The 17,761-nt window shown below is 42.8% G+C and overlaps 5 non-coding genes and 1 pseudogene across 5 annotated transcripts; 5 read left to right on the top strand and 1 right to left on the bottom strand.

The window, feature by feature from the left end:
• Nucleotides 1–2,916: 2,916 nt before the first annotated feature.
• Nucleotides 2,917–2,999, bottom strand: trnal-cag (transfer RNA leucine (anticodon CAG)). The gene has a single exon. It is a non-coding gene; the product is annotated as a tRNA-Leu (tRNA).
• Nucleotides 3,000–3,724: 725 nt separating this feature from the next.
• On the top strand, nucleotides 3,725–3,808 carry trnal-cag (transfer RNA leucine (anticodon CAG)). Its single transcript has one exon. It is a non-coding gene; the product is annotated as a tRNA-Leu (tRNA).
• A 225-nt stretch (nucleotides 3,809–4,033) lies between these two features.
• Nucleotides 4,034–4,115, top strand: trnal-cag (transfer RNA leucine (anticodon CAG)). Its single transcript has one exon. It is a non-coding gene; the product is annotated as a tRNA-Leu (tRNA).
• A 2,716-nt stretch (nucleotides 4,116–6,831) lies between these two features.
• Nucleotides 6,832–6,914, top strand: trnal-cag (transfer RNA leucine (anticodon CAG)). The gene has a single exon. It is a non-coding gene; the product is annotated as a tRNA-Leu (tRNA).
• Nucleotides 6,915–7,325: 411 nt separating this feature from the next.
• trnal-cag (transfer RNA leucine (anticodon CAG)) lies at nucleotides 7,326–7,408 on the top strand. The gene has a single exon. It is a non-coding gene; the product is annotated as a tRNA-Leu (tRNA).
• A 32-nt stretch (nucleotides 7,409–7,440) lies between these two features.
• On the top strand, nucleotides 7,441–16,160 carry LOC134016311 (troponin I, slow skeletal muscle-like; annotated as a pseudogene).
• Nucleotides 16,161–17,761: the final 1,601 nt, after the last annotated feature.

Genomic DNA, 17,761 nt, shown 5'->3' with positions numbered 1-17,761 from the left:
AGAGACAGAAGAAGTCAAGACAGAAAAAGTCAAATAAAACATGTACAAGCAGCATCACTAAGGAAATAAAAGTCAGAAATTGTAGATTTAGAATGAATTGAGTGTCACAGCTAAGCATCAAAATGCAAGACACTGTATGGCTATGGCATTTAAAAACCTGACGAGGGATCAGTGAGAGGTCGTACCCAGGCGGGGCATGACTGCCCCCAGGAACTGCTCATCCTCCTGGAAGTGGCTGTCCTGCAGAGGTTCCAGAAGCTTCTGCAGCACATCCTGCGACACCTTGCAGCCCGTCCCCTTCAGCTCGGTGAAACGCGTGAGGCGAAACGCTGCATCGAGCTCGTAGCTCTCGGGGTTGAAGGCCTCCCGGACAGACATGACTGTGGCGTTGGACAGGGGAAGGGGGGGAGGTGCCAGAATATTTTATCAGTGACCCCACCACCTCTTCTCCAGTGCTGGCCACCTGGGGCCAACCCGAACGGTTGATCAGATGGGGGTGGGACGTCCTGCACACAACGGTACACTAATAAACTACCTCTGGACGTAGCTGGGGCTTCTGGAGAACCCCTAATGTGGCACACCTGATTCAAATCATTAGCAGCTCAACAAGATCTCTAGCTGTGAAATTAGGTGTGTGCCTTTTGCCTTTGAGTGAGTGAGTGAAAACCTACAGGATGGAAGATCTCCAGGATTGGGCAGTCCTGCCTCGCACAGCAGTATTGCAAATAATAACATTAGTAATAATAATAATACAAATAATAGCTTTATTTATATAGCACCCTTCAAGCACACGGCACAAGGTACACAAGGTAAATTTAAAAAAAGAGAATACAATACACAAGATAAATTCTCCATCAATACCTTATATCAGGCCCATCGGCCAAGATCACTGGTGATTGTGAAGCAAGTATACAAGTACTACAAACAATATTGGCGAGATCTGCAAGACATTGTTGCTTTGAGCTGATATAAGATGGTAAATATACAGAGATACTGAGTATAGTATATTTCTTAATAAATTTCACAAATAGCCATTAATATTCTTAGCCATGTGTACATTATTTATCTGATCATTGCCTTCTTATTTGACTCAATTCAGACAAGAAGAGCCAGTACTATACAGACGTATGTAATGCATTGCAAGAATAACGCCACGCTCACGACAAGGGTGCAAATATCAAAGTACTGATTCTTAGATGCATATCTTGATTATCACCAAACCGACCTTTAACCCGGTTGGCGCGCACTCTTAGTTTTTTTCTAGATCACAAGCTAGTCTCCTACCCAAAGCAGGCGCTTCAAAGCACCAATCTTATAACGTTAAATCTTTACAAGCTTTCGTGTCTGCTGGTGATCTTAGTGTACTCTCAACATAGCGCTTCTGTAACTGCCGACGCTGCGTTAACCAGTTACTAAGGGTTACCTTAAATTTTTTTGAGGCCCTTAACGCGCTGGGCGTGAGGTCCGACTTGGTGAGGATCTCTTGCTCATTTCTGTGATCCCTAAACGCGGAGCACACTTTGTTGTAGCGACTGTGTTCAGCGGTATGAACACGTGGATCTCAATGTTGAGGTTATTATATATAATAATTAGGTAACTTACTAGAATACACGCATTTTGTTAAAAAGTGCCGTTGAACATGTGGAATCAATCGTTGATTTTCCTACTCCACAATGCACGGTCCATACACTCCCACAGTATTACCAAGCTAGCATAGCAACAAAATAATGACTCATTGAAAGCATAATTATAGATATTGCATTTCCTTTAGGGTAAATAAACTGGAACATAATACTTTGCTTTTAAAATATGCGTATCAATCTGATAATCAGTAAATAAAGTTTATCGTTCTGGAGAAACTGGGGGAGTTGTAGCTATATGAAAATGTCGGCGGGTGAAAAAATTAACCCTTTAGCAACCCATGCAAGGTAAGCTCTGTGGGTCCTCTGCTTGTTATACAAACACCAACGTTTCCCATATTCAGAACCAGACGCATGTACTTTAATGTGGGATTAATCTTTAAAGTAGTACAGTTTATATTTCTACTCAAGAAGAGCAGTCGTATTCCTATTTCATTTCCCCTTTAATTCAGTGCCTTACCGGTTTGGCTTTGACGGCGCCTCCGATACAAGAAAGGGGATCGTTCCAGAATGCATTGGGAACATTAAAGGTGCCCTCGAATAATGCCTGAAGAGAAATGCCCTTCTCGTGTTTATCCTAAAACAGTTTATCCCTGTTTATTTATAAATACACGATTATATGTACAAGCACTACAACATGCTAGAAACACATTTTGAGTGAAATAAGACCGATAAGTGCCGTAATATAAGTTAAAAACTATGGATCGGTTAGGGTCCTTTATTAACTGGCAGCGCCTTAAACTCCCCTTTAAATACGATTTTGGAGTCTGGCGTGAAAAAAAGTAAACAATGGATTGTACCTTTAAAAATCCGTGCTGTATGGCACATCTGGAATAACACCTGTAATGACGATCTGGTGAGCAAATACTGGTGTGTGTTTATGGGTGGCATGTTCTAGCCTAATAGCCTAATAGAGTTGTGTTTTCTAGCATACAGCCTATACATATGTAAGGAACTGTGAGAAATGTGGAAATGTACACTTGCAACTAGGAAGTCTGGTTAGTTAGTCTTGCTAGATAGTCTACTTTTCATGGTTACTGTAGTTACTGTGTGATTTAATAAGATGTGAGGGAGTGACACCCTGAGGCCATTGAATTTGATCATGTGTCCACACTGTAACTGCAGAAGGGCAGCACTCGATTTATTTTGGCCAAAATACCTCTGCTGGCCTTTATGGATGGCCATTACACAGTACTGTCTGGATCTATTACAGGCAGACTTTGAGTCTGGGAAGGTGTAGATTCAGATGGGTAGTACTAACCTATAAAAACAGATTTGTCAGAAGTGGGATTCGAACCCACGCCTCCAGAGGAGACTGCGACCTGAACGCAGCGCCTTAGACCGCTCGGCCATCCTGACTGATAGAGCACAAGCGCGGCTAGGTTTGTGTAATCGTGAGCTTAATAACATGATTCAGCACAGGTTTTTGTGAATCACATATTAACAGGCATATTCTTTCCTTGCAAATACAACATAAAAAACGGCTGCAGAACATATATCATTATTATGAGATTGTTTTAAATGTGGCATTTTACTGTAATAGAATATATTTGTGGATACCTTCATGAAATATTAAACTGATTTTTAACATAATCACTCCCCAAGGACTTGGATTGTAAGGCATGGTGCCTCTGCTCTAAATTCTGTTAAATCTGTTAAAATATATCTGTTGCAGCAGTCCACACCCCCAAATAACAAACCACTTGATGGCGCGATTTCTTTTAGCATGGCAAAAATCTAACAATAAAAGCCTTCTATTTTATTTTTTGCCATATTAAAAGAAACTGGCGCCATCAAGTGCCATTGAAAAACATTTTTGGGACAGATGCAGGTGAAATTAATTGTTCAGGTTCATAACAATAAAAAAAGTACCTATCTATAGGTTATTTTTGGACATTTTATTTTCTTATTGTGTTATCTAGGTTAACTTGATTAACGTCTATGGCAGAAAATGGCCCAGAGCTCAGCTATGTATGAGAGTGTCAGCTGAGTGAGTATAAATGTGATTTGTATTTCACAGCGCTGGTTTGAGTGATCCTTCCCTTATGGTCGCGTTGTGAACACAGGAACACCCCCAGCAGCCAGTCAGGATGGCCGAGCGGTCTAAGGCGCTGCGTTCAGGTCGCAGTCTCCTCTGGAGGCGTGGGGTTCGAATCCCACTTCTGACAGCTGTTTTACCAGCATGTTGCTGCTCCTCTGATCTACAACCTCTGCAAGGTCAGCAAGGTAAATCCCCCTCAGGCTGAAAGGAAAGATTGGGAATTCTTAACTTCTACTTCTAGCTCCTAGAAGGAAACATATAACAGGTTGGAATGTCCTTAAAGATGGCAGACTATGTAGTGGCAGTGGTTCTGTGTGGTCGCTTGTGACCATAGGAATACATAGGCTAACCAGTCAGGATGCCGAGCGGTCTAAGGCGCTGCGTTCAGGTCGCAGTCTCCTCTGGAGGCGTGGGTTCGAATCCCACTTCTGACAACTCTATTTTACCTGTAATCTGATTGACACCCTCCACAGCAGAGCAATGCCCTGCTCTTCTCTGTCTACTAGCTGCCTATACGCACATCAAATTCAAAACCGTCCTATTAAGCCCATCTTTTGACAACGCCTGAAATGTACCTCTTCTGACAGCACCATGGCTCTCTTGACCCCCTTTAGAATATATTTCTTGGGATTTCATTTTGGATTGTGTTGTAGATATAGCAGTGTACATATACAGGTTGTTGTCTATTGGCACTGTAAATGTGTTTGTATTTCACAGTGCTGGTTTGAGTGATCACTTCCTGTGATCATTGCACTGAGTAGTGCCAGTGGTTTCCGGTCTTCCGAACACAGGGAAGTTGTGTAGTTATTTGTTGTTTTCTTTACAATTATTGCTCCAATTCACATTAATCAAAGTGTTTTAGTGTCTGTGATAGCCAATAAGCAACCGTAATCATAAACCACATTCCCCAGGAGAAGAAATATTGAACGGACGTTAAATTCTGGTGGAAGCGGCTGCTTCCCTGTGTTCTGTTCACAGTAAACAGAAGTGCACAGTGAGTCTACGTTATGTCAACAAGGCAACAGTTTAACAGCGGTGGGATCTGCTCCGGTGCTGATAAACTGACTGACCTTTGAACTACAGTGTAGGGCGTTGCTATAGTTGGAGCTGAATGAGACACGGTTTGGCACACAAAACGACGTGTGTTTTAATCAAGGATTCGTTTTCATACGAATAATTTACATTTTACATTTACATTTTAGTCATTTGGCAGACGCTTTTAATCCAAAGCGACTTACAAGTGCATAGGTTCTACCATAAGTCAGAGCATCACATCCAGAAACTAGGAAAATACACAGGAAATTCTGTTCTAAACATAGTTGTCATCAGAAGTTTATTTTTTTTTGGGGGGGTGGGGGGGTTAGACAAGGATAGGGATATCAGAAAGGAGGGGCAGGGGAAATCAGGAGGGAGGACTAAGGTAGAGTTTGAAAAGGTGGGTTTTGAGTCTGCGTCGAAATAGGGGGAGGGATTCTGCTGTTCTGACAGTGGTAGGCAAGTCATTCCACCACTGAGGAACCAGAACGGAAAACAGGCGTGAACGTGCAGCTCGAACGCCAGGTGCACGTAGAGAGGGAACCGTAAGGCGACCAGAGCTGGCAGACCGGAGTGGTATAGCTGGGGAGTGGGGAGTGATCAGGGACTGTGTGTAAGGTGGGGCAGTCCCCTTAGCAGCCTGAAATGCCAACACTAGGGCCTTGAAACGGATGCGTGCGGCAATGGGAAGCCAGTGGAGGCCAATGAGAAGCGGGGTGACATGAGCCGACCTGGCTGATTGGTGATCAGGCAGGCTGCAGCATTCTGGACCAGCTGGAGGGGCTTGATGGCACACGCTGGGGAGACCGGCTAGGAGGGAGTTGCAGTAATCCAGGCGGGAAATGACGAGCGCCTGGACTAGAGCTGGGTGGCTTTCTCAGTCAGGAGATGACGGATACGGCGTATATTATACAGAAAGAACCTGCAGGTTCTGGCAGTGGAGGATACTTGTGGAGCAGGATGAGGCAGTTATCAAGAGTCACCCAAGATTCTTTGCCGTACGGGAGGAGGAAACTACAAAGTCCTCAACAGTCAATGAGAGGTCGATTGACGGAGAGGACTTAGCAGGGATGTAGAGAAGCTCAGTTTTGGCAAGGTTGAGCTTCAGGTGATGGGAAGTCATCCACGCAGAGATATCAGCCAAGCAGGCAGAGATCTGTGTGGTGATTTGTGGTGTCGGGGGGGAAGGAAATGAAGAGTTGGGTGTCATCAGCGTAGGAGTGATAAGAAAAGCCGTGGGAAGAGATAACAGAACCAAGAGACATGGTGTACAGCGAGAAGAGGAGAGGCCCAAGAACCGAGCCCTGCGGGACTCCAGTCGTAGGGGTTGAGGGTCGGAGACTGCGCCCCTCCAAGTCACCTGGTAGGAGCGACCAGAGAGGTAGGAGGAAAACCAAGCGAGTGCAGAACCTGTGACCACCCATCCCAGACAGCGATGAGAGCAGAATCTCATGGTTGACTGTATCGAAGGCGGCTGACAGGTCGAGGAAGATGAGGACAGAGGAGAGGGATTTTGCTTTAGCAGAGTGGAGTGCCTCAGTGACCGCGAGCAGGGCGGGGTTTCAGTGGAGTGGCCACTCTTGAAGCCAGACTGGTTGGGGTCATGGAGATTGTTGTGGAGAAGATAAGTGGACAGTTGGGAGCAGACCGCCCGTTCCAGGGTTTTAGCGAGAAAGGGAGAAGAGAGACAGGCCGGTAGTTGTTCAGGGCAGAGGGGTCAAGAGTAGGTTTTTTGAGGAGGGGAGTGACTCTGGCCCTCTTCAGGGAAGAGGGCATGGTGCCGGAAGATAGGGAGGTGTTGATTAGAGAGGAGAGAAAAGGGAGAATGTCCTCAGATATAGATTGTAGGAGAGGAGAGGGGATGGGGTCAAGAGGACAGGTGGTTGGGCGGTGGGAAGTAAGGTTGTAATTGAAAAACAATCATTGGTTGTGACATTGTTCTCCTTGTAATTTTTCATAAGTCCTTATTGACGAATCCGAATCTAGTCTCAAGTCATTTTGGAGTTTGAGTCAAGTTTGGAGTCTGGGTATGTACGGCTTGTATGTACAGCTTAAGTGTGAGTTGGACTTCAGGGTCTTCTCGTTCCTGTCACCATGGGAATACACAAAAAAGCAGTCAGGATGGCCGAGCGGTCTAAGGCGCTGCGTTCAGGTCGCAGTCTCCTCTGGAGGCGTGGGTTCGAATCCCACTTCTGACAGCTCTGTTTTACCAGCATGTACATGGTACTGCTCCTCTGATGTACAAGGTCAGCAAGGTGAATCCTCCTCAGGCTGAAAGAGCCAGTTGCATTATGATCTGGGCACTTGGCCCATCCCTCCTGCTTGTCTGCACTTCCAGGTCACATCTCTTGTCTGTTCAGGACCCACTTGGAGGCAGGATGGGCTCCCTACTACAGTCAGGAGAGAAAAGTCCCAGGGCTCTTGCCAATTTCCACCTCCTTCTCCCTTTCATTTGCTATTTTTTCCACTTCTTGCTATAAGGACAGATTGGGAACTAGCTCCTAGAAGGAACATATAACAGGTTGGAATGGCCTTAAAGATGGCAGACTGTGTAGTGGCAGTGGTTTCTGTGTGGTCGCTTGTGACCATGGGAATACTCAGAGCAACCAGTCAGGATGGCCGAGCGGTCTAAGGCGCTGCGTTCAGGTCGCAATCTCCTCTGGAGGTGTGGGTTCGAATCCCACTTCTGACAACTCTGTTTTACCTCTGAAGTGCACCCAGAGTATGTCTACTCATCTGATCTACAACATCGACATGCGCAATGCCAATCCCCCTCTCTCCTCTGTCTTCTGGCTACGCACATCAAAACCTTCCTACTACCACAAGGACAGTAGAGACCCTGCCCATCTTTTGACATGACCTGAAAAATATACCTCCATCCCCTTTAGAAAACCTTTCTTTCTTTTTTTAATTTCAGATCGTGTTGTAGGTATATCTGTATCTCCGCTGCTGGAGAGAGATCCAGAGCTGGATGGACAACCACCATCTAAAGCTCAACCCAGGTAAGACAGAGCTAATCTTCATCCCTGCTCTAACCTCTCCCTTCTCTGATTTTTCCATTTTATTAGGGGATACCACAGAGACCTCATCCCTCAATGCAAGAAACCTCGGCGTGGTGATGGACACACCTGCACTTCTCGGTCACGACTGCTGTCTGTTCTGGCCCCACGGTGGTGGAATGACCTTCCTCGTGGACGTCAGAACAGCAGAGTCTTTGACCATTTTCAAGCGCAGACTGAAGACTCATCTCTTCAGGCTGCACCTTTCCCTCCCTACCTCACTACAATGATTAGCCTTGTGTATGCCATAGATTACTATAGCACTTATGTATTGTTTATTGTTGTACTCTGGGTATTCTAGCTGCCAACTGTGGTATGTTAGTTGATAAGTCAATGTGCCCTTCAAGGGTTCAAGTTGTATCTATGTGATCATGCTAGACTTGGAACTGTACTTTCCTCGAAGGCCCTCATCGCACTTGTCCCTGGGTTTGACTTGCACTTCATTTAACATTCTGGATAAGAGCGTCTGCTAAATGCCTGTAATTTCTATGTAAATGTATTGCTCTGTGTTCTGGTCGCAGTCTCCTCTACAGATGTTCGAATTCCACTTCAGACAGTTGTGTTTTACCTCCGAAGTGCATCCATCTACAACCTCTGCAGGGTCAGTCTCCTCTCAGTGGCTGCCCCTCTGGCACTGAAAGAGACTGCTCCATTGCAAAAGATCTAGACACATGTCAGGGGACACATGAATACATCTTGTTATTAGTAAGTATGCAATGTAAGTAATTGTTGGAGTACTACATTAACATTAGCATAATTGCACAGATCAGGCATTATTGAAATCCTGTTTGTTGTATATACAGAACACTCACCTCTCATGCGCAACCACTGTTTTATATGAATTGACACTCATACACTTTACGTCCTGTATATTGTTATAGATCCTTACAATATTGACTGTATAATGAACCTAACTAACGTTAGCTAGCTAACGAGCTAACTGTTGAATGAATGGGGGGAATGAATGAATGGCTACACTTGTTTGACAACAAAGTACAGTTACGTTAGGTGAAGTTAAAGTAACATCATTTCTGACATGCTGTAATCAATAAAAAAACATAAATAGTACTTACGTTGTTCGTATTAATGTTAATACTAACGTTAATCCACTTCATACGACTTGATTCACATTTGGATCTCGTTCGGTAGTTCACTGCTAAAACGGTATGACAACAGCTATGGTCGACAGCGAACCACAAATGAAACAAGATTTAGCTGTTTAACAATAAATAATCAGCAGATAAATAACTGATATTAGCTCATTACCTCTTGTAAATACAGGCAAGTTGCGCTAAATTGAAACGCGTAGACCATAATTATGCGTAGAGCATAATTATTATTCTCGTCCCTCAACTTTGCTCCGCCCTGATTCGTCAAGAATGTTTAAATGTTGAGAGGGCGTAACGAAGATTCGCTGCAGCTAGTTGGGTCCGTGGATGTGATTGGTCACACTGTATGGATTTTTGTATGATGTCATCCAACATTTTGCCAGAGTATCGAGCGGCAGCCGGCACTAGATGTCAGAGGGTTGAATCCCACTTCTGACAGTTGTGTTTTACCTCGAAAGTACAAATTCAAAACTTTCTCACTACAGCAAGAACAGTAGAGACCCTGCCTATCTTTTGACATCGCTGAAGATTTACATACCCCCCTTTAGAAAAACTTTCTTTCTTACTTCGGATTTAATTTTGTATTGTGTTATAGGTATATAGCAGTGTACAGATTATCTGTCTATTAGTACTGTCTTTTGTTGAGCGTTAAATCACATGTAATGATATAATTTGACCTCAGGGTCTTCTTATTTCTTGTGATGAGTGGTAGTTGGTGCTAAGGTCACTGTCTCCTCTTGGAGGTGTGGGTTCCTCCTCTATGCTTGCACTTCCAGGTAACACCTCTCATCTGTTCTGGTGATGTCAGTGCTGATTTGTTTTAATCACTTGGTGTCTGCACATCAGGAGCTACTGTATCATAAATAAATACACACTTTTTCAAACGGACTCTTTTCAGGGTTTAAATCCTGCCGACCACTGTCATCTTCTGCTACAATAAGCCTCTACTTTGATGTGGTAAAGATACAAATAAACTGCATTGTCTCTGGACTGTTCTGGCATCTTCATAACGTCCAGCAAGTGGACCCCGAGTGCTTTTCTTTTTTATCAGTGACGCCAGTAAGCGGTGCACATAACTTACCCCATTGTGTGATGGAACACGATCTTACCCCACAGAGAACCGCGCTTTCGGGTTGGATAGACTCCAGTCCAGTTCTTCCCATTCCTTTCACTCTGATCCTGGTAGCTGTGCTAGTGTGACTCTCGGACTGCACTGCTACACTGAGTCCGCCCTGCATTGTGCTGCGGCCCAAATGTGCTCCCTGCGAAAAAGGTCTGTCTTAACAACCGTTTTAGTCTCATGAAGATACTTTTTTCCCCCTCTAACATGGAAAATATTAGCTTGTATGGAAATGTACACAAAAAAACACGAAAGCCTATGGACAAAACCAGTCCTGTGAGTGCTGAAAGGTGTAGTTTGCGTGCCACGTACTTGCGGCAGTTATGCAGGAGAGTCTGAGCAGCGTAAACAAGTGGAGGAGCACAGTTGTCTTTGTTTGCAGTAACTTTACCACAACGGATGCAGTTACGTGGCTGAAAAAAGGAAGAAAACCACACCGATAATTAGAAGGGAAACTTGCGAGAATGCTGTATGTCACGGGGAACTATGGGAATTGAAGTGTAGAATAGAACTGCTATCACGGCATGTCACCATGGGTGGTTGCTAAATCCACCAAATCCTAGGAAATCATTGGTTGGCACTTCACTAGGTAAAAAGAAAAAAAATCACCCACATATTCACTTCTAGGTAAACAATATATCATTGACATTACTGATTAAAACTGAGATGCATCAGTTGCCATAAGCACAATGTAAAAAATAAAATGGAACATCATTTCAAATTAATTTAATAACTCAGTAAGACCATTCACATTGTGACAGAATGATTGCTAATAACAGCCCCGAAAGAGTCAGCCAGATTGCCCTTGCACCCAACACAAGCAGAGATTCACCAGTTTGCAATGGTGAATGCTAGAATGGTGAAAACCTGCTCTGCCAGGTGGATTTGCGCAAATGAAATGTCACAGCCCTGGGATTTATTCGACAGTTAGCCTGCCTTCTGAGGAAACGTGTTAATACAGGCAGATATATTTAGCGAGCGAGGCTGTGTGCACCTGGTATGTGTACTATTCAAGGAACCCGGCTTTACCCTTCTGGCCAAGGTTTCTGTGGCCTGTATGGAGGTGACACGCGGTCTGGGCTGCCCTATAAACCCACGTCAGCTGTTTCACATCCAATAAACAGAACCCAAATTCGCTGTCAAAGGGCTGGAAGAAGGGACCCGCATTCATTCCTCTTTTGTTCCACCATGGCAAGGTTTTTTTTTTCAACACACCTGCTATTATCTAGCAGGAAAAATGACATCTGTTATAAGCTTTGGTTCTAATCTAATGCAGTAGCAATTTTAGGTTTACAAAGCTGAAGATATAATGCATGTAGGCCTTCATTAGTTTGGAAAGAAGGGGATTATGGGAAGGACAGCTTTCCTGTGCCACCCAGAGCACTCAAACTTCTGGACCCTTCACAACTGCGGGGCTTTCAACACCCACTGGCTTCCTGGCAATGTTACACGATCCTTGTTCTACATGAGAGTTGAATTGACAGGAGATTTAAAGTACAGAGAAAGATATCCAACTTCAAATTTCACTGGTTCACACCTACTTGCTTCAGAGATGATTGATGGCAAGCAAAGTGGTCTACATATAGAATAATAGGAAATGTAGAATTATTTGAACGATGCCTCAGATAAAATTTGTGTTTTGCCCTATTGTGGAAATGAAAACAGCAATTGTTTGGGCCATTTTTTTACTTTAGGTCCATACGCAGTCAATGCTGTAATATTTTTGAGTGAAAACCGAGTTATGGGAAGCTTTAAATTGTTTGATTGGCCAAGTAGTGGAGTATCTTTAATCATTTCAAATAACTTAAATAATAAATAAATAAATAAAATATTGACTGAGAAGTTAAAACGGTGACTTTTTCCTGCTCAAAGAAGTGAGACACAGTGATGTATTATTACAATGGCCTGTATTGTCACAATGTCGAGAGAGGTAATATTTCATGTGTGGCTGTGAGTCATGGCATTCCATTTGACAGGGCGCTATATTTATTGTCCAGTAGCCAGATGGGCATATAAGCCCCGATTGTCACAGCTCCCTCTTGTTAACAGAACTCAATCGACAAAGCAACTCAGGTAACACATTTGTTAATTACATTGGTTACCAGTTCAATAACTTAATTGCAGATGCCTTTTAAAAAAAAAACAATTTAGTTTCTTTTAGCTTCAGTATGTACTGAGTACATAAACTGGCTTTAATGCTTAAGGTTTAAATGGCAAGTGACCATGCTAAAATCATTGTCTACCAAATAACTTTAAAACATAAATTCTTCTCTTTTTCAAAGGTTTCACAATGGCAGAAGAGTAAGTAATGAATTTAAGATAACGATTTTCGGTTCCTTTTTCTATTTCTATTTCTAACATTCTATTTCTAGAATGTTTAATTTTGTGCCTGTTGTTTTGCTCTATTTAACAGATCACTACAGAAAATCCTCCTTTTAAAATAGCACATTGTTTTATTTTTTGGTGCATTACTGTCAAGACAGTTCTACACATCATCCTACAAAATATGTGTGTACTGTACTGTCAAACTCTAAATTAATATGCTATTCATATTTTAGGAATGACTAGAGAAATATGTCTTAGATATTTTCTGTTGATACATTAATCCATTGCCTTATTTATTCGCCTGTTTGTCCATTTCTTTCTTCTAAATGGCAATTGCAGTGAGGTAAGCATAACTTTGTATACTTTGCATGACTAATAAAGAGTCCAAGTATAACTTGGTAACAAACACTTGCAAACTATTGTTGCCCATAGCGTAGAAGGCTATGATTCGTATTTCTTTTTATAGCGATATTACTCTTCACTTCATTTTAAAATAATCAATCAAAAACACTCAATGTTAGTTTAGATTTTGATCTTATGTTATTCTGTTTGTAGGGCATTGGGTTTTTTCTTTTTAATTCAGATCCTTCATATGTGGTCTGTGTGTCTACCCATGGCCAGATGATTAGACTGTACTGTGAGTATAGAGATGTGACTGGCATGACTCTTCCTTTGTGGTATTTCAGGAACCCAGTTCCCCAAGGCCAATGCCACCCAGGGATGCCAAGGTACAATATGTGCAGTATATGTATGCATGAAAGTCATGTTCATATATGGAAGCGTGTACATCTTGAAATGGCTTATTAATTTATCCTAAATTACAGATGAACTTCTAAAATGGAAATATTATTCTACCATATACCAAAAGAGAATACATATCGCCATACCATGTCCAAAAAATGGTTTTACCCCATAATTAGTGAAAGTTCAGGCATTTTGATTCTCTCCATTGAAGTCTTATTTTCATATTACAAAATAGGGTCAACTCAACATGTATTCTTTTGTTGTGCATACCAAAGCAATGGCTAGATGTATTCATCTGGTTTTTTGGCTGGCAGAATCTTCAGTGAGTTGAGGTGTCCAGTGGGTATGCCTAAATCCCTGTTGTCCGTCAATGTAGAGAAAATGCAAGTAGTGACATGAGACTATGTTTATTTGACAGCCAAAGTCAAAGATCTCGGCTTCCGCAAGCTTTCTCTCAAGGTAAGGGGCTTATCCAGTTTCGTGTCGTCTACCTGCTTCACAGACCACCCCAATATAAAATCCAGCTTGACCAGCTTGAAAGTTGAGCTGGACAAAGCTGATCATAAGCTGGTCTAGCTGGGTATGAGCTGGTCAACCAGCATGGTCAAGCTGGTCATAAGCTGGTCTAGCTGGGTATGAGCTGGTCAACCAACTAGTGCTGGTAGCGTGTCAGCCAGCTATCAGCTGTTTCAAAACATAGCTTGAGCTGGTCAAATCATGTGAAGCTGGGAGCTGGTCTAAACTGGTCAACCAGCTAAACTATGTTGAGCTGAGAGATGGTGTGAACTGGTTAACCAGCAACCAGCTGGTTGAGCTGATTTTTTCAGCAGGCTAACTTGCACTGTGAACCTTACAATATGCATATTACTCATTCATGTTGAGAGACATGTCATGTATTGAAGCAGTCAAATACTCCATTCCCTCTGGGAATTCCCTCAGGCTGAGTTGCAACAGGAATACTTTACAGGACAGACATTGTAAAATAACAGTTATGGGTGCGCTCTCAAAGCAGATGTGTTCAAAATAACTCATAACGTGTTGCCATAGTTAGAGATAACACATTTTGTGTCGCTTTCAACACAGTTTTCAATTTTAGAACTGCCTCCCTTTGTAACACAAAATGTTTATATTTATTACACAAAAGTTGTAACTTTCACACAAAATAGTGTGTTGGATATTAACACATCGTTTTTGAGAGCTTGTTGCAAACTGAGCTTCTATTCCCCCCCCACCCCAGATACTGCTCCTGAGTCGGGCAATGGAAGACCTGGAGCGAGAGAAGGCAGAGAGAGACGAAGAGAAAGTGCGCTACCTGGGCGAGAAACTGCCCCCACTGCAAATGTCTGGCCTCCAATTGGATGAGCTACAGGTGAGAGAAAAGGGGCTTCTCCAGGTAGCTACACGGCTACATATTGGACAATGGGTAGATTGGCGAGGGGTTGACAAAAACATTTCAGTCAGGACAACACAGATATTTTAATGAATATTGTCTGTCTATCTGACGTGTGTGATTGCAAGGCCGACTATTGGTCAGCACCCACCGATCGGCCATTGGTCTCCCTAACTGAATTTGGTCTGGCACCTCATGCACAACGCTCATAGTCACCAGAAAGTGCTCATTTGTTCACCAGTCTGTTTCATTGTCAATTACTTTATATTTATATAATATATGTCATTCCTTCCCTAATAAGTGTGACCAATTTCAATGTTTCTTTCTTTCCAACAGAAAATCTGCAAACAGCTTCATGCAAGAATCGATACAGTGGATGAGGAACGGTATGACTATGAAGCAAAGGTTCTCAAGAACAATAAAGATGTAAGTACATGTTCAGCCTACGATGAATGAACCAATGGACAAACACATTTGCATGTATAGTGTCCTACACTGCTTCCTATAACTCAGGACAAATTACGAAATTCAACCTCTGCCAACACACGCAAGTTTGATTCATAGCAACTATTCTGGACACTAACTACACATCACCATGTGTGATAATGATGTATTTAATAAAGGGAACAATTACACACCCAGATTTAGAAAGGCATCCTGGGTATTTTCAGAGGGACACCAGGGAGCTCCTTCATTCTCATAAGTGCCGTTGGATCTTTAATAAGCACAGTCAGAAGCTCATTTTCACATTTGACATGAAAGATTTCTTGCAGTGTAATGTCGCCATTATTGAACTGGGAAATTATTTCTCTATGTCAAAGTGGCCTGCTTATTGGCCCAAAAATCGAATTTTAGTCAAAACACAGCACTACAACCAAAGCCCCATAAAGCTCTACCCATTTGCCTGGGGAAGCCGACAAGCATTGTCGTATGGCTGTAGGGACAAAGACACGGTATCACCCCCTGACGTAGTGCATGTGTTTCTGGCCTGGCCCAGATCCACGAGCTGAAGCTGAAGATCCAGGACCTGGGAGGGAAGTTTAAGAAGCCGGCCCTGAGGAAGGTGCGCGTATCGGCAGACGAGATGATGCGCGCCCTGCTGGGCTCCAAGCACAAGGGCTCCATGGACCTGCGTGCCAACCTCAAGTCCGTCAAGAAGGAGGACATCAAACAGGAGAAGGTATGGTGTCCTAGGAGCATTGGAAATATCAGTGTCAAGCTCATCCAACACCAAGACCTTCTTGAGCTAATAATTATTACAGTGATTTGTGCAAAGTTAGAGTTGATATGAAAACTTGATAAAAAATCAGCTGGTAGATCACTACTGCACATCTATAGATAGCTAGTCAAGACTACATATTCAGTAAGATAGCATCTTTAATCACTGGGAGTAATGACGATATGAGAATGCTATCTAACAATGGAATCCAGTCCTGCACTTGTAGAACCAAAGTCCACAGAAAAGAACACCAATTCTAAATAATTAGCACTTGACTTCAAACTAGGTCTATGGTCTGGTAATGATTTATTAATGCTAGGCCAGTGGCCTATCAAGCGAGATTAGGTCTAAATGTAGGCACCTTCTTGGATGGCAGGTGCTCACCACTGAAGTCGGCGACTGGCGAAAGAACGTGGAGGCCATGTCAGGAATGGAGGGCAGGAAGAAGATGTTTGATGCAGCTGGTGGTGGGCAGTGAGAGCTCACCTGTACAACAGGCTTCTGAGAAAACCAGCAAAGAAGTCTGAAGGGTCTGAGTATTCTATACAGAATATTAAAGGTTTGGTACACTCCCAGACAAGCCCTATCATTGTATGAGGTGGCAGGGCTTAGATTTGGCCGTTCTCAGCATTGACATTATTGTATTGTAACACAAATGCAACTTGACTCTATTCTTAGAAGGTTAACTGAAAAAGCACTGTAGGATAATTGGGCAGATCTCACTCTGACTGAGAGACAGTATGTGGACATTGTAGGAAGATTCCATAGTGACCACTTTAGTCTTCATTTGCTTTAATTACTACATAGTTGGTATAGTGTTGTATAGACAATCTTAATGCAGCTAAAGCATTTCTTTTTCTTTTATCACTATTTATTGTAAAATCATTTATTCATGTACGTTCTTTAGTTTTTTAATGTAGCTTTCAACAGCAGGAAGAAAGCAATGGACAGAATCATCATCATAAGCTATTAAATATGCTTATATGAATTACTATAGTCTCATGTTTGTACTGCATATAATGGAAATACACTCTGTGAGCACTTTATTAGGTATTTCTTAGACTTATTCTAGTCTTCTGCAGCTGCTCTTCCGCATACCACTGCTGTAACGCGTGGGTATTTGCATTACTGTCACCTTCCTGTCAGCTTCGACTAGTCTGGCCCTTCTCCTCTGACATCTCTCATCAACAATGCATTTCTGCCTGCAGAACTGCTGCTCACTGGATCTTTTTTATTTTTCGATGTTTTCATTCTCTGCAAGCTCTAGAGACTGTTGTGCCTGAAAATCCAAGGAGATCAGCAGTTTCTGAGATACTCAAACCACCCTGTCTGCCACCAACAATCATTCCACGGTCCTTAGATCACATTTCTAGTAAAAGCAGCCTCAACAAGGGTCGACCACTCACAGGATTTTGTGCCAACTTCTGCTCTCAGTTATTGAATAAGGGCAATCACATATTGAGCTGACAAACATCAACTACAGCTGCATGTAGACTGCAAGTATATCCTAATAATTTTTAGTTCCCATATGGGAGACAAGCAGCACTGGAATGTAGGCCTACAGCCAATTAGTGAACAAAGACAGGTAATAATAAAAATAATAATAAAAAAAACGACTGTTCTGCACCCCTGGGCTAGCCCTTTAGACGCAGGTTCTCGGTTTCAGTCGTAAAATAAAAAGCATCATAATGTGAAAGTCGACCAAAAAGATGATTCTCACTTTTCCAACCCAACATCACAGGGGCCTCTGACAGCAGTGCACTCATTGACAATTTAAACAGCAGTAAACCACAGAACCACGAAAGCTGCAGAAGTATTCTTGGCACCGTCAGCCTATGTAAGAAACTGAATTCATACCTTGACAGGAACACGCGGACGACGGCCATAAATTCTCCTTGGTCTGTTGAAGGTTGAGAGATTGACCCCCCACAATGTGCGGGAGCCAAAAAAAGCAGAAGAGGCCCTGGTGTGAGATTGTTATGGAGTTACACAGACAGTTTCGTGTCAATAAAGGGGTATCAGGTGTCTGCTGTTCACTGTCCAGTCCTGGTGAACAAACAAGAGTCTCCTGCTGAAAAA

Source organism: Osmerus eperlanus, unplaced genomic scaffold (assembly GCF_963692335.1).
Source record: "Osmerus eperlanus unplaced genomic scaffold, fOsmEpe2.1 SCAFFOLD_285, whole genome shotgun sequence".
Lineage (NCBI taxonomy): Eukaryota > Metazoa > Chordata > Actinopteri > Osmeriformes > Osmeridae > Osmerus > Osmerus eperlanus.
The sequence above is the reverse complement of the archived record's forward strand: the minus strand, read 5'-3'. Positions and strand labels throughout refer to the sequence as shown.